The following is a 26,237-nucleotide window of genomic DNA, read 5'->3' on the forward strand; positions in this document are numbered from 1 at the left end:
CGTTTCCTTGCCAAAATACCGCTACTGGAATGGAATACATAACTCAGCTCTACACTAAATGGAGGTGGTCCTCTTCCTCCTCCCATGAATTGGTCAGAGAAGGGGGAAATCGACAAAGAGAGAGACAAATATGCCCCACCAAGAGTCAATGAGGATTCTAGTGCCCTCCACTGGACTACAGAAGAAAACAAAATAGCAACTCAGCACTTGACTGCCAGAGCTTGGATGGCCACCACTCGACTACTCGGTACGCAACCTCTGACTTCTGTAGGCAGATTGACATATTTAAATTATTGATCTCGTTTAATCAAGTGAATTGAATTGGTAAACAAATGTACCACACCCAGTTGCATAACATCCCAGGATGATAAATTCTTGGGTATTTGTAACTTTTATAATGTTAGATCATTTAAAAAAAAACTCATGCCCTGGTTATAAACAATGCAATTGATTCTGGATGGATTTGTTGCACAAGTAGTGAATGGGGAGATATACCACAGGTGTGCTATTCACAAGGTGTCATTGTGATGGACTAAGAGTTTTGTGAATAAATGTGAGTCTGTAGGTTTGAGAATAAATTTTGCTCAAGGTTAGAATGAAGAGACTCTGGCTTTGTTACACAGGATGCTAATGGTCTGGTTGCTGAGATGCATACACATAAAAGATGAAAACCAACATTTATAATGACGAGCACATATCATAGCTGTTTGAAAAATATTCACAGCAGTTTTGCACAACACAATGGAGGGTGTCCTCAGTGTCTAGATGGGACTTTGTCTCCACACGGATTGTGCGGTGGTCACTGCTACCAATACTGTCATGGACAAATGCATTTGGAACATTAGCATAGTGGTTATATTACTGAACGATTAATCCAGTATATATAAATATAAAAGTTTTGAGTTGCACCCATCACACTTCAGACACTGGGGCTGGAATTGCTCTTTGCTGGGTTTGGGGCGGTCACTTCGAATTAAATGAAAGTTTAGCGCCGGGGCTGGAAACACGGAATTGGCCTCTTAGAGGCAAAAAAAATGTGTGGGGTGTTCACGGCACAGTGGTGGGGCGCGACTCAGAACCGCGCTGATGATATCAGTGTGATACTGACATACCATGTCACTCTGACACGTCACAACCTCCCGCCCCTTTTAGCCTCTTTAGTGGCGCCCGCTGGACCACCAGAGAGGGTGTGGGCCAGGCCAGCGGCCTGGCACCCAAGAGGGGGTGCCGGTCTGCACGTTGGTGGCCCAGCCACACCAGTGACCGCCAGTGTCGGGCCGACTGAAAACTCGACTGACAAAAAATAGATGTTGGCCGCAGCGCTACCAGGGTGGATAAAGGGAAACCAGTGGATGTGGTGTATTTGGACTTCCAGAAGGCATGTGTGGAATTTGCTGCCTCGGAGAGCTGTGGAAGCTGGGATATTGAATAAATTTAAGACAGAAATAAATAGTTTCTTGAGCGATAAGGGGATAAGGGGTTATGGGGAGCGGGCGGGGAAGTGGAGCCGAGTCCATGATCAGATCAGCCATGATCTTATTGAATGGCGGAGCAGGCTCGAGGAGCCGTATGGCCTACTCCTGCTCCTATTTCTTATGTTCTTATGTTCACCTCCCCTTTAAGGACGGTTGGGACACCTCAGCCACCACAGCTTTTTGCCCCGAGAAGCTGTTGGTGGCGGCATCGCCCCATGCAAGGCAATTTCTCCCGATCGGCGCAAAGGGGTAGGCGTGGGGCGATAAGGGATCGGCGCACGGCGATGATGTCAGGGGCGCAAACCACTTTTCCCCGGCAGAGCCTCGGGGGCAATTCAGGGGGGGGGGGGGCGCTCTGGCAGCCACGCCCGGACGAAAGCCGTTTCGCGCCTCGTTAGCATCTCCCGGAGGCATGGACGAGCCTTTCTCAGAGGGGCAATTTCTGCCCCATTGTATTTTACACGGAGCAAAATTTTGACAAATCACAACTGCACATTCTCAAATAAAGAGAGAAGGGACTCGGCATTTGTCTCTAATTGACCTCAGGACATGTATATTTACAGCAATTGGGCTTGTGGCCTTAAAGAGACAGACCAGGCCAAATATATCCTGTGTTAGCAACAAGCAATGCATTGCAGGGTATCATGCTCCCTCCCATCTGTTTAAAACACTGTAAGGCTTTGACTAACAGTGAGCAATGCCTTGGGGAAACTAATAGTTTGTAAAAGCTTTCTGCAGTGCATAAACACATCCATTGTAACAATGACAAAATAACGTTCTATAACCCTCAATGCTCAATTTGGTATTTTAGTTGTGCAGAGAATTATTTGCACAATTTGAAGGCCAATTATATTAAAGTAAGTATGGGGAAGGTGAAGAAGTAGCACATTATTAGCTTTTATTTACAACATGGCTGCTGGTGCTGGAAATTGCATATATCCTAACCAGCTTTTTATGTCATTGTGATTTCCTTTGGCAGGCAATGCACAGCAGAAAACAGAACGTTCCCGTTGCCAGTACTTCCTTTGGTATGCAAGAAGTCTTATCGCGGCCGTTTCTTTCACATATTTGTATCCTAAGACCTAGCTTTACTTCATAAATGTTACATGTGCAAATAATCAACGGTTCAAGTGATTACATAGTTTGGACTAAATGTTCCCAATAAAGTGAATACAGATTGTAACAGAAACCTCTTGGTCACCGCTACAGCATCCTATCTAAATGGACAAATGGCATCACAGTGACCATTTAAAGTACTCATGGCACCACAGGAAAAGGCTGGAGCTGCTAGGACGCTTTTCAAAGCAACAGCATTTATCTAATGTCACTTGGAACCATTGTGCAGCACGAGTCAGGAAAGGAGGCGAGATACAGCATTCAGATAACATCCTATCAACAACAAAAACAACTTGCATTTATATAGCGCCTTTAATGTAATGAAACGTCCCAATGCTCTTCACAGGAGTGTTCTGAGATTTTTTTTTCTTTAAACAGTTAAAATCCTGTTGCAATTTACAAGCTAACTGGATGTAATGAACATTGTCCATTTTAATGTAACGTAAGAACATAAGAAATAGGAACAGGAGTAGACCATACAGCCCCTCGAGCCTGCTCCGCCATTCAATAAGATCATGGCTGATCTGATCATGGACTCAACTCCACTTCCCCGCCCGTTCCCCATAACCCCTTAACCCCATATCATTTAAGAAACTGTCTATTTCTGTCTTAAATTTCTTCAATGTCCCAGCTTCCACAGCTCTGAGGCAGTGAATTCACAGATTTACAACCCTCAGAGAAGAAATTTCTCCTCATCTCTGTTTTAAATGGACAGCCCCTTATTCTAAGATCATGCCCGCTAGTTCTAGTCTTCCCCATCATTGGAAACACCCTCACTGCATCCACCTTGTCAAGCCCCTTCATAATCTTATACGTTTCGATAAGATGACCTCTCATTCTTTTGAAGTCCAATGAGTAGAGGCCCAACCTACTCAACCTTTCCTCATAAGTCAACCCCCTCATCCCTGGAATCAACCTAGTGAACCTTCTCTGAACTGCCTCCAAAGCAAGTATATTCTATCGTAAATATGGAAAACAAAACTGCACGCAGTATTCCAGGTGTGGCCTTACCAATACCTTATATATTTGTAGCAAGACTTCCCCGCTTTTATACTCCATCCCCTTTGCAATAAAGGCCAAGATACCATTGGCCTTCCTGATCACTTGCTGTACCTGCAAATTATCCTTTTGCATTTTCTGCACAAGTACCCCCAGGTCCCGCTGTACTGCGGCACTTTGCAATCTTTCTCCATTTAAATAATAACTTGCTCTTTGATTTTTTTCTGCCAAAGTGCATGACCTCACACTTTCCAACATTATGCCCCATCTGCCAAATTTTTGCCCACTCATCTGTATGTCCTTTTGCAGATTTTTTTGTGTCCTCCTCACACGTTGCTTTTCCTCCCATCTTTGTATCGTCAGCAAACTTGGCTACGTTACACTCAGTCCCTTCTTCCAAGTCATTAATATAGATTGTAAATAGTTAGGGTCCCAGCACTGATCCAGTTATAATTAGGGTGACAAATTTTATACAGGCAGTTTCATTGAAAATGTGGATATTGGAATTCCTGGGAGGAATGCACGCAGCTGTAAGATTTGTAAAATATTTTTTTCTCTATAAACAATATCAGATTTTAGATGTAATAACAGGACAGTATTAACATGCTTAAGTTGCATTGTCCTTCTGGACATGAAAAAAAAATATCAGGGCCAATTCTCTGCTCCCACCGGGGAGCTGTGCTGACAGAAAGCATAAGTCGGAGAATCGGGGCTACAACATTGGACCCCTGTTTCTAACATGGTCCCCACTGGGAGTGCCGAATTATTCCTATAATGCACAATGTTTTCAGTGTCTCTGATTAATGAACCCAACCACAGAACTACAGTGGGCCATGAAGTGTGGTGATTCAAATGCTTACTTAACCGTGGAGAGGCCATGGTTAGTTACTGATGTGTATTGCTAAATTATTACTAAAAATGTATTGAGGTTCAGGCGGGGTTCCTTCTCTGCCGTCTTGTGCTACTGTACCAGTGGAAAGCAATCAGCCATGCTTTCTTACAGAACCCACCATCGAAAGCTTGTGTTTAATGGACAGGATATACACAGGAAGTGCAGCAAGATCTCACGTGACCAAGAGGGAAACAATTTGTGCTGCTATGAGGTGTCACCTCTGGTGTCCCAATTGGGAACCGAAGGAGTTCAATATGGCTAGCGCATTCAAATGTCAGGCAGCAGTGGAACTCAAACCCACAAGCACATAATTGTGGTGTGGGCCTCAACCTTGAGGTTTGTGAGCCAGACATATATATTTTTTTAACCTGATGGATGACGTGTCCAATAGTGGGGGAAACATGCCTTAGGTTTGCATGGCACTCGTTGTTGCCAGTTCATTTTTGGTTGTTAGTTTGTAACACGGCTCTTTAAACTGTAGAGATGAGGAGTTACAGATAGTGATAGAAAGCAGGCTGGAGTAAAATATTTCTTCTCTTATTTACAAGGAAGTAACACACAATGAGGATGTTTAGACACTTGCTTAGAACTTTGATCCTCAAGATTACATTTTTCTTAAAAAATGAATATATGTATGCAGCTTTGCATTAGAGTTAAACTCTTTCAATGTTTTTTTAAAAAAAAGCAAAGTCTTTACTTGAACTCTCTAAAATATCAAAAGTCAATCATACTTCTGCTAATATTAAGAAGGGACTTCATGAGGTTCTTATTAAATCTGGCGCTCAAATACAAACCGAAAGGCTGGGAAATGACACAAATGCTGCTCTAAGCAGCATTGTGACATATTTAACATTGACATAAAAGTTATGTTGAGGTCCTGCATGTGTTTTAAATGCTCCCAGTATTTCATTTGCGTGCAGACTCGGTTTGTACCATAGAAACCACAGTTTCCTTTCGAGGGGGAAATGAGAGTGTCCCGGAAGATTCGGTAAACATTGGCAGAGCTACATTAGTCAGACACTGTAGCACAACTTCTCTTTTATATAACCAGCTACTCAATGAGCTACTGCATGATCTGGTGTGGCAAAGGAGGGCGTTCTTAATGAATTATCAATAAAGATGCCAATGCTGCACTGACAAGCATTTTCCAATGATCAAAGAGTTTATATTTTTTTATTGTTTAAATTGTTTCTCCTGCTTATGTAATTTTATTTAAACCATTGCGCATTATCGTTTCTGGATAAAAAAAAAATAACGTTAATAATTAAAAGACAAACATTTGTTTTAGTTTATTTAGAATGCACTGCAGATAAGGTTACCTGTATCAGCATAGCTCTCTGGGGCCGCCATTACTTGAGGGGGATTTGAGGGGAAATGTTTTCACCCAGAGGGTGGTGGGGGTCTGGAACTCACTGCCTGAAAGGATGGTAGAGGCAGAAACCCTCATCACATTTAATAAGTACAGGTAACACTCGTTTAGCTGGATACGGATGTAATGGAAAACCCACAGTAACGGAATTAAAAATATTGCGTCGCTACTTCTCACCCGTAACACTTCGACATACATCATATCCAGATCCTTCTGTTGCAAAATCGCTAACAATTGCACAACGTGACACTCACCATGAGCAAGGACTCAGAAAATCTACCATAAAAATCTAAAAACTGAATCCACAAGCTCACCCTCCTCTGCCCTTGCTTTGCTGATGTGTGTGCGTGCGCGCTGTGGACATTGGGAACGGGGGTAGTGCTGGCACCAGGTTTCAGGCACAGAACGCAGCCCAGAGAGCATGCTCCAGAACCCTGGAGCTAGACAATCTCCTCCTCGAGGCCACCTGCAGCCACTCCCAGTGCAGCATTCGTCCCTCTGCGATTACAGTCCGGCGGAAGTACATGCATGCTGGCAATATGCATCTTTTGTACACTTAACTGCTTTGTAGCTGATTAATGAATAAATACAAAATTTTAACTTTAAAATGTAAACTCGCCCCAACGGAAAATCCGTTCACCCGGAATTGCCGAATCCCCGAGTGATCCGGATAAACGAGAGTTTCCTTTACTTGGATGTGCAATTGAAGTGCTGTAACCTACAGAGTTACGGACCCAGAGCTGGAAAAAGGGATTCGGCTGGATAGCTCTTTGTTGGCCGGCACGGACACGATGGGCCAAAATGGCCTCCTTCCGTGCTGTAAATTTCTATTATACTACATTCGCTGGTCTGGCATGGATACTTGTACAATGCGAGGCTCAGCCAGCACTACTGAGTTACTCTGCTGCTGTATGTCAACAACAACTTGCACTTATAAAGAAACATAGAAAATAGGTGCAGGAGTAGGCCATTCGGCACTTCGAGCCTGCACCACCATTCAATATGATTATGGCTGATCATTTTTGCAACTTCAGTACCCCATTCCTGCTTTCGCTCCATACCCTTTGATCCCTTTAGCCGTAAGGGCCACATCGAACTCCCTTTTGAATATATATAATGAACTGGCCTCAACAACTTTCTGTGGTAGAGAATTCCAGAGGTTCACAATTCTCTGAGTGAAGAAGTTTCTCCTCATCTCAGACCTAAATGGCTTACCCCTTATCCTTAGACTGTGACCCCTGGTTCTGGACTTCCCCAACATCGGGAACATTCTTCCTGCATCTAACCTGTCCACTCCCATCAGAATTTTATATGTTTCTATGAGATCCCCTCTCATTCTTCTAAATTCCAATGAATATAAGCCTAGTCGATCCAATCTTTCTTCATATGTCAGTCCTGCCATCCCGGGAATCAGTCTGGTGAACCTTCGCTGCACTCCTTTAATAGCAAGAATGTCCTTCCTCAGCTTAGGAGTCCAAAACTATACACAATATTCAAGATGTGGCCTCACCAAGGCCCTGTACAACTGCAATAAGACCTCCCTGCTCCTATACTCAAATCCTCTCGCTATAAAGGCCAACATGCCATTGGCTTTCTTCACCGCCTGCTGTACCTGCATGCCAACCTTCAATGACTGATGTACCATGACACCCAGGTCTCGTTGCACCTCCCCTTTTCCTAATCTGTCACCATTCAGATAATATTCTGTCTTCCTGTTTTTGCCACCAAACTGGATAACTTCACATTTATCTACATTACACTGCATCTGCCATGCATTTGCCCACTCACCTAACCTGTCCAAATTACTCTGCAGCCTCTTAGCATCCTCCTCGCAGCTCTCACTGCCACTTAGCTTAGTGACATCTGCAAACTTGGAGATATTCCATTCAATTCCTTTGTCTAAATCATTAATGTATATTGTAAATAGCTGGGGTCCCACCACTGAACCTTGCGGTACCCCACTAGTCACTGACTGCCATTCTGAAAAGGACCCGTTTATTCCTACTCTTTGCTTCCTGTCTGCCAACCAGTTCTCTATCCATGTCAATACATTACCCCCACAATACCATGTGCTTTAATTTTGCATACTAATCTCTTGCATTGGACCTTGTCAAAAGCCTTTTGAAAGTCCAAATACACCACATCCACTGGTTCTCCCTTGTCCACTCTACTAGTTACATCCTCAAAAAATTCCAGAAGATTTGTCAAGCATGATTTCCGCCTTTAATATAATAAGCGCCTTTAATGTAATAAAATGTCTCGAAACGTTTCACAGGAGCAATTATCAGACATAATTTGACACCGGGTCACATAAAGCTTGGTCAAAGAGATAGACTTTAAGGAGCGTCTTAAAGGAGGAGAGAGAAGTAGCAAGGCGGAGAGGTTTAGGAAGGGAGTTCCAGAGCTTGGGGCCCAGGCAGCTGAAGGCACGACTGTCAAGGGTGAAACGATGAAAATTGTGGATACCCAAGAGGCCAGAATTGAATGTCACTCTGTGGATGAGAGAATCTACTTTCTTCCAACATTAAAATGTTCCACACTCAGTTTAAAATATTCTCGCGTGGTTCAGCAGAACACCAGGGCACTTTTTAAACTTGGCTTCACATCAAACTGGAGTTATACTGAGTCCAGTGTGAAGCTGAAACAGTGTAAGGTAGCGTCCCGGAGGTAATCGCACAACATTGTTTGCAGCAAGCTCAAGCATCGGGGGCTGGCCTGACACCAGAGTTATACTGCCACATTCACCCCAACAACAACCACTTTTATTTATATAGAGCCTTTAACAGTGAAACATCCCAAGGTGCTTCACAAGAGTATTATGCGATAAAAATTTGACACCTAGCTGCATAAATAGACATGAGCTTGGTTAAAGAGTTATGTTTTAAGGAGTGTCTTGAAGGAGCAAAAAGAGGCAGAGAGATGGAGAGGTTTAGGCAGGGAGTTCCAGAGCTTGGTGCCTAGACCACCATTGGTTGAGCGATTATAATCAGGGATGCTCAAGAGGGCAGAATTAGAGGAGCGCAGACATCTCGGGGAATTGTGGGGCTGGAGGAGATTACAGAGATAAGGAGGGGCGAGGCCATGGAGGGATTTGAAAATAAGGTTGGGAACCCACTTTAAAATTGACAGTGATGCTGTGGTAAACGACAATGTCTAAGGGTGCAGTTACACTGCTACTGACGCAAAGCATTTTGGACGCGGGTCAATCTGAAAGTGGCTGTATCACTCAGGGATTTGACAGCAGAGTATATTAAACCCATAGCGGTGTTAAATCCTCCAGTCGGCAATCTCACACTGCTTGGCCTTCATAGCGGGCGAGGTATTAATCCACTGTGGTGTGAAGCCTTGATTATAAAGTGCTCAGGTGGTCCGGCGATTTCACGGGGCCTGGACAAACGGAGCATGGAGTCTTTTTAATGCTGCGAGAGAGAAACTCCCACCACCCGCCCTGTCCTAACATTAAAAAGTAGCCGCCAGAGAATCAGAGGCTCTGTGCTTGCAACTGTGCAAGAAGTGTTCAGAAACCCCATCTGCAGATGATCAAAGATAAAGCCATGCTGAATTTTTAATATTCCCAAAGACGCGCAGCACTAAAAGGGTTACATTTTTCTTTTCCTATTTGTATTTTCCTTTATTTTGTAATCCTGTCCCCAGAGGCTGTTTTTTCCTTTTATTGCAGTTTCTGGTATTGACTTTTTTTTTGTTGCATAAAGGAATACCTGAGAACAGTTCAAACACTTTCCATGTGTTTTTCTTTATGTGCCAGTCCATAGTAAGGTCCCAGGAGATAGCAATATAAGAAAGCATTCGGCTATAAAGTTTTACTTTGTTAAGCCAGGCTCACTGCACCATATACATACGGCATTCTCACTCCGGACTGACAATTTGTTCACGTGTGATATCAGAACTCTGGAAAATCAGTAATGGCTGCAGAAATGATACTTCGTTTCATTAAGTTCTCAAGGTGAGTTGAGGGATGATTGCAACATTTATCAACAAGGTATGTCGTTGTGTTGTTCTTTTCTTGTTCTGTTCGCCTGGCTGAATTTTCTGATCCAGCAGGCACTGTTTAATGTTTAAAAACTCACAACTCTGTCTGAGCTTATTGCTGTGAATTTTATGCTAAAAGCAAAACAAAGAATCGAAACCCTCGTGGAGCTCTTGTCTATTAATTGCTGTGGAGTTTGTCTCGGGGGTAAATATACTTTCTTTTGAAGTAAAACATTTTGTTGTAACACACCTGAAACAGGTACTGAATTACAACAATGGTGCTATTGAACAAGCAATACTTTAAAAAAAAATGGAACAGTAATAATGCATGTTTAAGACACAGGACAATACACCCTACTGCGGTCCATAGTCAAAATGTTTTCAACAGCTAATGAATCACAGACCAGCTACTGGGTAAGATTGCTTTTGTTCAGACAATGAAAGGTACTTTCGAAATTAAATAAATATAAAATTCACGTCTTTTAAAATAACAGTCTGAAATGTGGCAAATCGGTATGCACCGGGACACGGTGATCAGCTCTTTGATTTAATGAGGTACATCTTTGATCAGATTTTCAAGGGGAAAACAATATTTTGTATTTCAGCCCTGAAGAAATGAAGGAACTAAACAGTGACAGCAGAGAAATGTTTACTCAGTCATGAGGACAAACAGGGAATAAGATAACACACTGGGGAGATTCTTTTTAAAAAAATGCATAGATTTGTGGAATAGTAGAGAGTTTAGTGTCCGTAATATTGTTCAGAATGAAACCACTTCAACATTACAGGTCTTCAGCCATGATTGTATTTATTGGGAATCTTATTCCAGTAATCAGGAAATGCTGCAGTGAAGATATGTTTGAGATCAGTGTGTTTTTTTAAGAAATAATGATTTGATTTGGGGGTGGTGGTGGTGGGTGAATTATTTGGTTAAATCCTTTGTTAAGCTGCATTTATTTTATAATGTGACATTTTCCTGTTTGTGCAGTTGGAAGAGTGCACAGCAAATGATTCGTATTCTGCAATAACTCATTCCACCCTTTGTACAGGTCTGCACTGGCAGATGTGTTGAATAAGCGCAACAGGTCATACATCTGCTGTTCCTCAGATACATGCCTCAACAGCTAGTATTGGTCAATTGTTCTTCAAAGCAGCATTGTATTAAGGGTGCATTTACACTGCAGGTTTAGCATAGGTGCAAAGCGATTTCAGCTCCACACCAACGCTGAGCTGGCACCGTAAATCTGGAGTCAGAGCCTGATCTGACCAGTATGACTCCCTGGAGGGGTTTTTGCCACACAGTTCCAGTTCAACACCACATGGAGTGTAAATCCATTGGACCTCCAGGTAAAAATACATGGCCTTAAATTCAATGTTTAGAGAGCAAGGACACTGCCCTCCTGCCTTCTAATCATTTGAATTTCTCACATTGGGAGACAGCTCTACACATACATGTATCCAGGCACACACTGAGCTCTCTCCTACACAGTTACCGATCTAACTGGGGGGGGGGGGGCAGTTGACTGCAGATCAAGAGGTTTCTGGTTCAAATCCAGGTGGCCCCTATGCTTTGCTATCACTAGAGAGGGTACAGAAGAGATTTATGAGGATGTTGCCAGGATTGGAGAACTTTAGCTATGAGGAAAGATTGGATAGGCTGAGTTTGTTTTCTTTTGAACAGTGGAGGCTGAGGGGATACTTGATTGAGATGTATAAAATTATGAAGGGCCTAGATGGAGTGGATCGTGAGGACCTGTTTCCCTTAGCAGAGAGGCCAGTGATCAGGGGACATAGATTTAAAGTAATTGGTGAGGGGATTTGAGGAGAACGCATTTCACCCAGAGGGTGATGGGGGTCTGGAATTCACTGCCTGAAAGGATGGTAGAGGCAGAAACCCTCTTTGCATTTAAAAAGTACTTGGATGTGCACGTGAAGTGCCGTAACGTACAGGGCTACGGACCAAGAGCTGGAAAGTGGGATTAGGCCGGATAGCTCTTTTCTGGCCAGCACAGATACGATGGGCTGAATGGCCTCCTTCTGTGCCATAAATGTCCATGATTCTATGATTCTGACCAGGCAGGTTTCGATTAGAGTCAAACAGAGTTCTTCCTGACTGCAAACCAAACCCAAATTCACCCTAAGTGTATGTGGCACCTCAGATGGCTCATTTTCAAACTAATTTTCCTTATTGGGTAAATTCAGCCAATTAGGTGGCTGGATGAGTTCGTGATGAGAAATCTCCATCATAAAAGAGGAAGAGAAAAGGATAAAATTGTTGTTGCACAAACACCCCATTGGTTCAGTGGATGGCGATACTGACAACAATCACAGAGAAATTGAAGGCTCAGATTGTCCAATTGTTCAGTAGAAACTGGAATTATGGCAACTACAGCAGAAAACGTATAACATAGAAACATAGAAAATAGATGCAGGAGTAGGCCATTTGGCCCTTCGAGCCTGCACCACCATTCAATATGATCATGGCTGATCATGCAACTTCAGTACCCCATTCCTGCTTTCTCTCCATACCCCTTGATCCCTTTAGCCGTAAGGGTCACATCTAACTCCCTTTTGAATATATCGAACGAACTGGCATCAACAACTTTCCATGGTAGAGAATTCCACAGGTTCACAAGAATCATACAAATGAAAGTGTAACTCACCACATTTCTGGAAGTCTTAAAAGGAAAGTAAAAATGCAAGCATTCTCCCACATTTTCATTAAAATACTTTTAGACTCAGAATTCCTTTGTTTTTACCTATTTGGAGCTTTCATTCCATTCCAAAATATGCCACATGATAGATTGCAAAATCTTTCAATGAGAAAAACTAAATTCAAACCAAACATGGCCTTTCATTTCTCCATACCTTGTCATAAGGTTCAAAGTGTTGCAGAATGCTTCTCGGACCATTATACGTGATCTATTACTTCACTGCAAATACTGTGTGGTGTTTTTTGCCTTCAAAACCACACCGTGTTTACCGGAATGTTCCTTATATTGCTCCAACTGATGTAAAGCTATGTTTGAAGTTTGCTTTTTGTTTCTAATTTGCCTGAATATTTAACATAATTCTTTCAAAATGCATCTGTTCTTCATTCATTCAATGCTACGCAGCTGTGATTATCAGTACCTTTCACAGTGAAAGAAAATCGCAATACAGGCTTAAATTGAGCCATTTTATTGTACATTTAAAAACAACCTCTAATTTAGGAATAGCAACAAATCTAACTTCCATGGAGTATTTATCATAATTAGTGGTTTGTGCAGTAACACAGAACTAAACTAGTTGAAACCCTGGATGTTCGGAGGTGCAAGCAGCAGTATGTGGTGCAATTGCATAGTCCTACGGCACAGGAGGAGGCCATTCGGCCCATCGTGCCTGTGCCGGCTCTTGAAGGCCAAGCACTCCCACTCCCCCTGCTCCCGCTCTTTCCTCACAGCACTGCAAATTTTCCTTTTCAAGTATTTATCCAATTCCCTTTAAAAGTTACTATTGAATCTGCGTCCAACGCCCTCCGTTTCAGGCAGTGCTTTCCAGATCATAGCAACTCGCTGGGTAAAAAAAAAATTCTCATCTCCCCTCTGGTCCTTTAACCAATTATCTTAAATCGGTGTCCTCTAGATACCAACCCACCCACATAAGAACATATGAAATAGGAGCAGGAGTAGGCCATTCGGCCCCTTGAGCCTGCTCCGCCATTTAATGAGATCATGGCTGATCTTCTACCTCACCTCCACCTTCCTTCACTAACCCCATATCCCTTGATTCCCTTAATATCCAAAATTCTTGCAATCTCGGTCTTGAATATACTCAACCACTGAGCCTTCACAGCCCTCTAGGGTAGAGAATTCCAAAGATTCACCACCTTCCGAGTGAAGACGTTTCTCCTCATCTCAGTCCTAAATGGCTGACCCCTTATTCTGAGACGATGACCCCTGGTTCTAGACTCCCAAGCCAAGGGAAACATCCTCTCTGCATCTACCCTGTCAAGCCCTGTAAAAAAAATTAATGTTTCAATGAGATCACCCCTCACTCTTCTAAACTCTAGAAAATATAGGCCTAGTCTACTCAACTCCACAATAGGACAATCCCTCATCCCAGGAATCAGTCTGGTGAACCTTCGGTGCACTCCCTCTATGGCTTCTCTGCTCGGAGGGGAACTATCCCAGATTCTCTAGTCTCTCCATATCACTGCAGGTAAACTAACAGAAAAACAGTGGGAGGTATTCAAAAGAAGTTTGGGTTACGGGGAGCAGGCAGGGAAGTAGAGCTGAGCCCAAGATCAGATCAGCCATGATCTTATTGAATGGTGGAGCAGGCTCGAGGGGCCAAATGGCCTACTCCTGTCCTATTTCTTATGTTCTTATTCTTATGTAAGTGTTTAGTACAATACAAGATCATTATATTCGCTAAAGAGCAAAAGTTCTACCTGCAGAATCAAGTAACTATGGTCAACATATGAATTAAGATGGAATATAAATCTAAAGGAAATGGCTTACACAAATGCCAAGAAAAGAGTTATTCTAGCAGACTGGGAGGAATACAGAAAGCAACAAAGAACATAAAGAAAATATTAAGAGCCTGCATAAAGGGATTATGAAAAAGACTTGCAAGTGATATAAAGGCTTATTTGTTTTGGAAATATTTCCACCGTATGGGCTGGATTTTCATCATTTACCACCCATTTAGCACCGAAAATATCACCGGTGGTAAATTCAACGCAGATTACCACCGATTTTATAATTTAGCACCGAAATACCACCGATGTTAAATTCATCAGTGATTTACCACCGGTGGTAAAAAATACCACCGATCTTATTTTTCTTCCGTTTTTATGACATCATTAAGTGTGCAACACTGAAATACCACTGAAAATTACCACCAGAGGTGAATTCATCAATACCACCATTTTTACCATTGGCCTAAATTACCACCGAGAAAAGTGCAGTCTTATCTGATCGAATCCAGTGCTACGGACGGCATTTTATAAAACGGAGTTGCCATCCATTCCACATGAGACAAGGCTGAGCTTTACACAGACATCTTTATGTGAGTTCAGAGTTAGATTTTAAGGTTATTTGAGGCTTTTAGTGGATTATTTGAATAAATTGGAGGATATTTTAAGGATAGTTAAGAAATTTGGAGGACATTTGGAGAACATTTGCAGGATATTTAAAGGAATGGGGCCTAAAATATCTCTGCCAATATTGCTGACTACTTATATGATGTCGAGTAGAGCTGGAAGCAGGTTTATTCAAGAGCATGTCCCTGCAGTGCTCCATGTCACCATAGTGTCCCTGTGTCCCCACAGTGTCCCATGTCCCCAAACCCAAAGGATGCCATGGATGCGGCTGGACCGGGCCGGCTGGCCAAAAGGACCGAGTCAGCAAGGGTGCAGGAGAGCAACGCACCCGGTGGGTGGGCTTCGTATGCACCTGGTGTAGGTGGTGGGGGGGAGGGGCAGGGTAGATTACACCGCCCCGGCCTCGGAGAGAGCACCGGAGGCAGTGGGGAGAGGAGGAGCCGGCGGCCCAAGATAAGGCCACGTCGGGGAGAGAAGCAGCGGGTGGGTACTGATGACGCATGCGCAAAAATAGCACCCATTTTACTTTGTGTTGCACGTTGAAAAATATGAAATACAGTTAGCCCTACCACCGGTTTTATTTGATGAAAATAGCGTCTTTTGAGTGAGAGTGGTATTTTGGTGGTAAAAAAAAAACACAATTTTTAAATAGCACCGGAAAACCAATGGTAGGGCTAAATGATGAAAATCCAGCTCCATGACTTTTGTTTGACAAACCAGCCACAGTAGCCGATGTTTGGCTCACTGTCTGTAAGAGGACGAGAGTTAATTTCTTGTAACATTTCCTTTTGATAATTTTGCTGAGTACAAGTGGAACTGCACATTATTCAGATATGCATGAAGCCAGGTGCTTTCTGTATTTGCAAATTGCCAGCGACTGGAAGAGGTAAGTGAGATCTGAATATTTCAAGATGGTAGAAAGACCAGAAACATCTGTTTCTTAAAGCCCTAGACTTTCAAGTTTGGGGTGTCCTTGAGGTCATCAGATTATTTATATTTTTCTGTCTTTGCTGACGTACTGGCACAATATTTTTATTGTTGTATATTAATTAAAATTGTGGAATAATAACTGTTTTCTTTTATGCAGCTGATACAGTATTGTAGGAGTTTAGATAGGGCACCCCCGTGAGTGTGTCAATATTTGAGAGGGGTTCCTGTGAGTGTGTCAATATTTGAGAGAGGTTTCCGGGAGTGTGTCAATATTTGTGAGACTTTCCCCGGGAGTATATCAATATTTGAGAGGGGTTCCTGTGAGTGTGTCAATATTAGTGAGAGGTTCCTGGGCGTGTGTCAATATTTGAGAGAAGGGTTCCTGTGAGTGTGTCAATATTAGTGAGAGGTTCCTGTGAGTGCGTCAATATTTGAGAGAGGTTCCTGAGTGTGTCAATATTTGAGAGGGGTTCCTGTGAGTGTGTCAATATTTGAGAGAGGTTCCTGTGAGTGTGTCAATATTAGTGAGAGGTTCCTGGGAGTGTGTCAATATTTGAGAGAGGTTCCTGTGAGTGTGTCAATATTTGAGAGAGGTTCCCGGGCATGTGTCAATATTTGTGAAATTTCCCCGGGAGTGTGTCAATATGTGTGAGATTTTCCCGGGAATGTGTTAATATTTGTGAAATTTCTCTGGGGGTGTGTCAATATTTGTGAAATTTCTCTGGGAGTATGTCAATATTTGTGAAATTTTCCCGGGAGTGTGTCATATGTGTGAGATTTTCCCGGGCGTGTGTCAATATTTGAGAGAGATTCCTGGGAGAACATAAGAATTAGGAACAGGAGTAGGCCATCTAGCCCTTCGAGCCTGCTCCGCCATTCAACAAGATCATGGCTGATCTGGCCGTGGACTCAGCTCCACTTACCTGCCCACTCCCCGGTTCCCTGGGAGTGTGTCAATATTTGCGGGACCCCACGCACAAATGTTTGAAAACCATTACCTTAAGGAATTTCCTGCCAGCTACACTTGGTTAAATTGGTCAGCTATGGACAGGGTGGATTTGTAAAACATTGCCATACATGTGGGCAAAGAGTATTGCATGTGCGCCAACTGAAAATAACTTACATTCAGAATTATACAAATTTAAGTGCCTCAGACTTGAACAGCAGACAAAATTAAGATTTTTTTTTTAAATGTAGAAAATCATCAAAAACTCCCTTAGAAGCAACTGTCTAATAACACTGATTACCTAAACATCTATAATATGGAGCCACTTCAAATCAATGGCTTTTTGTTAGCAGCAACAAACAGGACAACTTGTATTTATATAGCGCCTTTAACATATTAAAATGTCCATAGGAGCTTCACAGCACCTTATGAGACAAAAGAATTGACACCAAGCCACATAAGGTGAAATTAGGGCAGGGTAACCAAAAGCTTGGTCAATGAGGTAGGTTTTAAGGAGCATCTTGAAGGAGGAAAGAGAGTTAGAGAGGCGGAGAGGTTTAGGCAGGGTATTCCAGAGCTTAGGACCTAAGCAACAGAAGGCACAGCCACCAATGGTTGAGTGATTATAATCAGGGATGCTCAAGAGGGCAGAATTAGAGGAGCCAGATATCTCAGGGGGTTGTGGGGCTGGAGGAGATTACAGAGATAGGGAGGGGTGAGGCCATGGAGAGATTTGAAAACAAGGATGAGAATTTTGAAATTGAGGCGTTGCTTAACCGGGAGTCAAAGTAGGTCGGGAGCACAGGGGTGATGGGTGAGCGGGACTTGGTACGAGTTAGGGCACGGGCAACCGAGTTTTGGATCACCTCGTGTTTACGTAGAGTAGAATGTAGGAAGCTGGCCAGGAGGGCAGAGAAGGGCAATGTTATGGCGGTGGAAATAGGCGGTCTTAGTTATACTGCGGGTATGGTGCCGATAGCACCATCTGAGAGTGTTAAAAATATGTAGATTTTAATTAGAAAAAGAACCAGGTGCATTCCTATTTAAAAAGGGATGTGTTTGCAGAGCCTACTAACAGACATAACTTAAAATTGCATCTAAATGAACTTCTTGAGTCACTAGTGGAATATGCCTACTGTGGCTAATAAGGATTATACTCAAGTGATAAACTTAAGAATCCCAAGGTGATCAATGCAATAAACAGCTGTGATACACTGTATAAACAGCAAGACTGCTGGCTGAGGTGTTTATTCTATGTAGAGGAGTTGAGTTTTTCTGAGAACACTCTGGTCTTCCTAAGTTTAATAGCAGTTCAATTTTTAAGAGATACAGCAGTAAAAAAATAAAAGCCGTTGTCATTATGTTTGCTGTGTTCCAAAATCCTTAGTTGTTTTTTAAAAAAAAAATGTCATTGCGACTAATCAGAACACTAAAATTATGAATATAAGTCACCGTGATGAACTGTGTAATGTACTAACGTGACAGGCTGTGATTGGATGATGTAGAACCACTGTTGTGATAAATTCACCACTGAATCTCTGCTGAAACAATAGCATCATTGCAGTTGGTTACAGCTTTGTTTCATCTTCAGCCAAAACGATCTGCTGGCACAATAGCTCTGATATGCGTAAGCTATGTCATTCCTCGTTACTGAAAGATAGACCAGCGATACTATGCTGGTCATTTTTTGCTGGTCTAACGCTGATTTCATTTGTTAAGAATTCAAAAACCAGCATTTGCGGTCTTTAATGAAAGCTCTGGATTTTATTTTGACCATCATCTTCAAGACTCAGTGGCTGCACATCAGTTTCCCTGAGTGAGATTGCAACGCAAGTGTGGCAACTATATTGATGAAATTTGGCAAACTGTTGCAGCACAGTGAAAAGTCAAGTTCAATTCTGAGCAAACAAACTTTGGTGACCAGAAAAATCTCATAAAACGGATTTTTAACAACTGTGGCAAGTACACCATGAACAAAGCATGCTGTGATGCAACAGAATGCTTCTTCACTTCGTCAACCTTAGTCTGAGTACAATGGCTGCTGAAGCTCGCAAATTGCACTGGCCTCAGAGTGCATCAGATTAACGTCTGTTTTAGTTAGCTTAAAGAACTAGAATAGTGGGCTAGCTTAAAAAGTAAGCGAAACGAAGATTCGCTCAACAACTATAACAAGAGCAAGACAACCACCAAATTGACCAATTGAATTAAGGTTAAGGATGCATAAATTATCTCAGCTTCTGCCAAAATGGCTCCCTTGTTGGTAAATGCTCTAAAAGGACATGCACGCACTCATTCATTAGGTAAAAGCATTCTTAGGAATTAACTGCCACGGAAAACAAATACTACATTCCTGCCCGCGCATAGAGGTGCACGCTTGAATTTGACGGTCTAGTCCTCAAAGAATAGTTGTAGAGGAGAGAAAAAAGTTGAAAGTATTCAAAAACACTGGTGGATATTGTGGCCTGATTAGGATCCCAAACACCATTAGTGTGTGAAATAGATGCGGGATAGGCACCCATTGGGCACATAATTAATTCATCATAGCGACCTGATGAATAAATATTATTTATGGCAGTTGGGCATATTATTTAAAATACTAAACAAGCATAAAGATTAAATGTGATTCTACAATGTAAATATAAGACCAACTTGTATTTATATAGCGCCATTAACATAGTAAAACATCACAAGGTGCTTCACAGAAGTGTTATAAGACAAAACAAATAAATTTGACACCGAGCCACATAATAAGAAACTACAGCAGATGACCAAAAGCACGGTCAAAGAAGTAGGTTTTAAGGAGAGACTTGAAGGAGGAAAGAGGTAGAGAGGTAGAGACGTTTAGGGAGGGAGTTCCAGAGCTTGGATCCCAGGCAGCTGAAGGCATGGCTACCACTGGTTGAGCGATTATAATCAGGGATGCTCAAGAGGGCAGAATTTGAGGAGAGCAGACAACTCGGGGGGTCATGAGGCTGAAGGAGATTACAGAGATAGGGAGGGGCGAGGCCATGGAGCGATTTGTAAACAAGATTGAGAATTTTGAAACCGAGGCATTGCTTAATCGGGATCCAATATAGGTCAGTGAGCACAGGGGTGATGGGTGAGCGGGACTTAGTAGTTTAGATTCGTCGGCCAGTTCCTGGGTCATATAGGCTGAAGTGAGGTCCAACTTGGTGAACAGCTTGCCACCTGCCAGCGTGGCGAAGAGGTCCTCCGCTCTCGGGAGCGGGTATTGATCTTGTAGGGACACCCGATTGATGGTGGCCTTGTAGTCGCCACAGATCCTGACAGAGCCATCCGCTTTTAGGACGGGAACGATGGGGCTCGTCCAGTCGCTGAATTCCACAGGCAAGATGATGCCCTCTCTCAACAGCTGGTCCAATTCGCTCTCGATCTTTTCCCGCATCACGTACGGCACCGCTCTGGCTTTGTGGTGCACTGGCCTGGCGTCTGGGGGTGATGTGTATCACTACTTTAGTGCCTTTGAAAGTCCCGACGCCAGGTTGGAATAGTGAATCGAATTGTTGTAGGACTTGTGAGCACGAACTTCGCTCCACAGATGACATTGCGTGAACATTCCCCCCATTTCCAGTTCATCTCGGCTAACCAGCTCCTCCCCAACAGTGCGGGACCATTGCCCGGGACAATCCAGAGCGGCAACCGATTCACTAATCCATTGTGTGTGACAGCCAACATTGCACTGCCTAGCACCGGAATGATTTATTTCATGTAAGACCGTAATTGTGTCTCAATACGTGCTAATTTGGGTCTACTGGCTTTAAGTGACCATATCTTCTCAAATTGCTGAACACCCATGAGTGACTGGCTGGCCCCATTGTCCAGCTCCATGCATACTGGGATACCGTTTAATAAAACCCTCATCATCATTGATGGCGTTTTAGTGTATGAACTGTGAATATTCGCCACATGGACCCGCTGAACCTCGGCGTCCATCGATTTGCCCCAAAAGTCATCCTGCCTCAAAGAACCCTCTTCTGGTCCATCCGCCTCATATTAGTCTGGTTGCAGACTTCCTGCACATTCGAGCTAAGTGGCCACTGAGATTTCAGTTCTTGCAGACAAACTGTTGAAATCTGCAAGATCCAGCTTAGTGTTTTCTCCTACACCACCAGCATGAGTTAAAGTTTCCATTGTTGGGAACAAAGGGACTATGGCCAGGCATTCCGCACTGACTGTCCCTTTGACTGCTCTTAAGTACTCTATTAGTGGGTGTCAATGGCCCCAGCCCGGGTCGCATTGTCCACTGTGATGGCGTGAATGTCCATTCAGCCTGCCATTGTCTCTGTTGAAGTCCTACTCTGGGGTCTATTGCTGCCTGGGGAGTGTCGGACTGCCCCTGCCTGCCTGCGGGGCTCTGAGTCGCATTGATGATGTTGACTCCCTGATCCATCGCAGCATTAGAGGCAGAATTGCGCGCGTATATTATTTTTGTCTCTTCCTCCCCCGCCATGAAAGTTTGAGCTATCAACGCCGCCGCTTCCAAGGTCAAATCCTTGGTCTCAATTAATTTGCGGAAAATTCCCGCATGACCGATGCCTTCGATAAAGAAGTCCCTTAGCGTCTCCCCCCTGCAAGCGTCTGTGAACTTACAGAGGCTGGCCAAACGCCGGAGGTCCGCTACGAAATCCGGTATGCTCTGTCCTTCACGACGTCGGTGGGTGTAGAATCTGTGTCGGGCCATATGTATGCTACTCCCTGGTTTGAGGTGCTCCACGATCAATTTGCTAAGTTCTTCAAAGGTTTTGTCACCGGCTTTTCGGGTGCTAGTAAGTCCTTCGTGAACGCGTAAGTCTTTGGTCCGCAGCTGGTCAAAAGATGAGCCCTTCGCTTGTCAGCCACAGCATCCCCCAACCATTCATTCGTAACGAAGCTTTGCTGAAGCCTCTCGACAAAATTGTCCCAGTCTTCCTCAACACAGTACCGTTCCTCTGTGCTACTGGTGGCCATTATCGTGGGTCGTGAATTCCTGTTTCTTGTCGCCAATGTAAAGTCCTTACTCTACAGTATGAAACCACACGAGGCACATTCTGGGGACAAGGTCACTCTGTGACCTTGACTCTTTATTCACAGGACTCCCAAGACGATGACCCTGTGTGGGACCTTCCTTTTTATACCTGTGTGATCAGGTAAGGAGTGTCTCCCACAAGTTCACCCCTTGTGGTCAAGGTGTGCACCTAGGTTGAGTGTTTACAGTAATACAGTGGTGTTACATACATAACAAATATATAGTGAAAAACCGTAGCACTCATGAGAGGGCGAACCTGCAGCCAGTAGTGTAATAGTGATCAGATTAATTTTTTCAACTAAGGAGGAAGCAGAGTCCAGATCAGATAAACAACACTTTGTGTGGATATATTATGCCCTAAGTTGGAGGGAGCAGCGTGTAGCGGCCCGGCCCGGAAATCAGCATGGTCCTGGCCTGCATGACCATCAGCAGGCCAGGGCCATTGGAGGGAGCAGCGTGCAGTGGCATACCACTGCAGGGAGCAGCGCGTGCTGCTGCAGGAGGGCGACGGCTATGAAGCCAGGTCACTGATTGTCATGTGGGCGGGCAGGCACAGCAGGAGCAGCAAGAGTTTGTAGATTGAAGTGACCGGGGCCCAGAAAAGGTCTGGGGCCCAGGGGCAGCACGGGCCAGCCCACACTGCGATATGTGCACGCGCTCGATCTGTGCAGCAGATCTGGTCTCCAGTTAGTCTTGGTTAATCCTTGCCACTGGACCAAGACCTAGCTCTGTCAAGCCCGTGTGGTGGCTGGAGTGCAACGGACAGCACACGTTAAAAAAATCCATGCACAGGCATCTTTCACCCTTCTGGATGTAGTTCGGGATCTGGAATATTAGGTCCTTCATTGAAGCACCTGTGAACTCATCCCTTTTTGGCGTGGAAGCAAGCCATCCTCACTTCGAGGGACTGCCTATGATGATGGGATATTGGTCCATCTTTAAATCACTTAATGTCTGCTTTCAGTACAGTAATTAAGAGATACCGACTCAGTCAGTAAGTGATTAATCTACATAATTAGTGTCTAGTGAATAAACATAGCTGCTTGAACTCAAATCATTAATAGATCTGATAAACAAATATTGTGCTTAATGGTTGGAACCAAAAGATATTTTAAATAGTTGTTTATCTACAGTTAAGTTATATTAATTTTGACAAATTGGAATTGGGTGGGGAATGTTGGTGCTGGTCAAGTTAAGATAGGTCAGAGCTGAAGTATGGACCAGCTTTCTGCCTTTTACAGCCAGTGTCAGCATCAGCCACTTACAGCACAGATATAGAATCCAATGTATGCAGGGTAAAGAAAGAAAGACTTGCATTTATAGAGCAGCTTTCACGACCACTGGACATCTCAAAGCGTTTTACAACCAATGAAGTACTTTTGGAGTATAGTCACTGTTGTAATGTGGGAAATACAGCAGCCAACTTGCGCACAAGCAAGCTACCACAAACAGCAATGTGATAATGACCAGATAATTTGTTTTTGTTACGTTGATTGAGGGATAAATATTGGCCAGGACACCGGGGATAAGAAATAGGAGCAGGAGTAGGCCATTTGACCCCTCGAGCCTGCTCCGGCATTTAATAAGATCATGGACTCAGCTCCACTTCCCTGCCCGCTCCCCATAACTCTTTACTTCCTTATCACTCAAAAATCTGTCTATCTCCAACTTAAATATATTCAATGACCCAGCTTCCACAGCTCTCTGAGGCAGCGAATTCCACAGATTTACAACCCTCAGAGAAGAAATTCCTCCTCAGCTCAGTTTTAAATGGGCAGCCCCTTATTCTGAGACTATGCCCCCTAGTTTTAGTTTCCCCTACGAGTGGAAATATTGTCTCTGCATCCACCTTGTCGAGCCCCCTCATTATCTTATATGTTTCGATAAGATCACACCTCATTCTTCTGAACTCCAATGAGTACAGGCCCAACCTATTTTCATAAATCAACCTCCTCATCTCCAGAATCAACCTTCTCTAAACAGCCTCCAATGCAAGTATATCCTTCCTTAAATACGGAGACCAAAACTGTGGTCTCACCAATATTCTGTGCAGTTGTAGCAGGACTTCTCTGCTTTTATACTCTATCCCCCTTGCAATAAAGGCCAACATTCCATTTGCCTTCCTGATTACTTGCTGTATCTGCATACTAACTTTTTGTGTTTATGCACAAGGACCCCCAGGTCCCTCTGTACTGCAGCACTTTGCAATTTTTCTCCAATTAAATTAACTCCCCTGCTCTTCTTCAAAATAGTGCCATGGGATCTCTTACGTCCACCTGGGAGAGCAGACGGGGCCTTAGTTTAATGCCTCATCCGAAAGATAGCTAAACTGTACTAGCAATGTGCCTTAATCCCAATTTCCTGATGTTCTGCCCAAGATTTCTCCCTCAACCATTGGATTAACTGGTCATTCATCTTATTACTCCTTGTGGGGCCTTGTTGTGTGAAAAATGCCGGCATTATTTGCCTACTCAACAATAATCACACCACTTCAAAGCAATTTATTGCATGTGGTAGTCTAAGAAGTTTCTAAGAGACCTGAGAAGATGCCATAAAAATGTAAATCTTTCTATTAGTTGCAAGGAGGTTTGCTGTGCTGGGCCGAAACTATTTACTCACTCCCCCACCCCCCAAACATGGTGCGTTCCCTTGCTGTAGAGCTCAATCTAATGATTTACCTCATGGAGGGATGGAGAACTAAAAGTCACTTTAAGTGGGGAGCCAAATATTTTACCTCTTCCTTATACTCCAGCTTAACAGGCAGCGGTTTTAACAGCTGTGCAAACTTTGCAAAGTCACACTTAATGACTAACCAGTCTCACACATACTCATTAGTAAAATACAAACAGTATGCTGAAATCTTTTGTTTAAAAACACAATGCTATTTTAGTTAGTACTGTACTTGTAAAATAAACCATCGGTATGTAAAATGTCATTTAGGTCAATTAATAACATCAGTTCTGAATTGCACTCATGGGAGCGTTTGTATGAAAAATTCCAACAATTGAGTCTGAATGTCAGTAATGGCTGTATCTACAAACCTAATCTGTTGTTTTTTTGGTCAATTTTCCATTCCAGATATTAACAGTAAACTTGTTGCCCTGATTAAGTCCACACAAACAGAAACAGGTCTGGAGATCAACTTTAATAAAACAGGTCACAGAGAGGCAATATTGGGGGTTTGGATAGATTAAAGAAAGATTTAGCTTTATACAGATACAATTAAAAAAATGATGTGCTTGTTTAAAGCCAAAGAACTTCAAAATGTTGCCAAACCACAGCAATAAGCTAGCTGTTCTGGATTTAATGTTTTTAAATAGGACTATCCCTTTTCAATGTCTAATTTCTCTAACAATTTCAAGTCTGCTACATATATTTTTATTTAACCTCAGCAGACTGTTGGTAAGTGGATTTTTGCAATGCAGAACGTTAGGAAAAAATAATGGATGACTGCACAGATGGGCATGTTCAGAAGGATTTATATCAGTGATGTCAATGGGCGAAATAAAATGTTAGTCAAATAGCTGAGCCATCGTCCAGGAAGATCTCAGGGTTGATCCCCATTCAGCATTGAGCTAATTGATCCCAGCCAGGGCACTGCAATTGGCCTCAGCACCCCAAATTAGAGAGGAGCCAAGAAAACATTGAGAGTTCCCATTCCTGATCGCTATCCTGTGACATTGAGTGAAGACGAGAATGGGCTTGGCTTTAAATCTCCCCTGAACAAATCGTTGCCAACATTCGCAGTCAAGACTCAACGTACATGCATGGTGGCAACATGGGAAAGAAGCTGGAGAGTGATTGTCACTTGTGAAACTGTATCCCAACAAATCTAGTCCTTCAGAACAGGAAGGCAGGGGAGAAACTTTGTAATGGAGAAAAAAAACAGAAGAGAACCAGGACACAGATGTGGAGGTAAAATATATCAGGAGTAGAAATACAGTAGATAAATGTGTTTGGCAGCTGTATTTAAAAGTTAATTGAATTACCAACACTCTAAAAATTGCATGGGCAGCAGTGTCATTGTGATTGACAATGGAGGATACAAATCATATAAAATGTACAAAAAGAATTAAGCATCAGACATTAAAATCACCAAAACATTATTTGCTATGTGGTAATTGCAGACAAACAAGTGCTTTCACAGTTTGAAATGGCAATCTTATTTAAAACATTCAGGACTTGTTATTTTCACATATAAATGGTCAGTATGACAGACTTTAGACAAGTAGAATCTGATTTGCTGAAATTTCTGTCCATTTGCTTGACCTAATCACTTGAAGTGGTTAATCAAAACATGCTCCCAATAATTATTCAATTTCCCCCTCTAAAATATAAGCATGCACAGTGTTGGGTTGCTACTGCGTCTAATACTCTGTACAGTAACATTAGGAAATTGTAGGCGTTT

This window comes from Pristiophorus japonicus, chromosome 20, assembly GCF_044704955.1.
Source record: "Pristiophorus japonicus isolate sPriJap1 chromosome 20, sPriJap1.hap1, whole genome shotgun sequence".
NCBI lineage: Eukaryota > Metazoa > Chordata > Chondrichthyes > Pristiophoridae > Pristiophorus > Pristiophorus japonicus.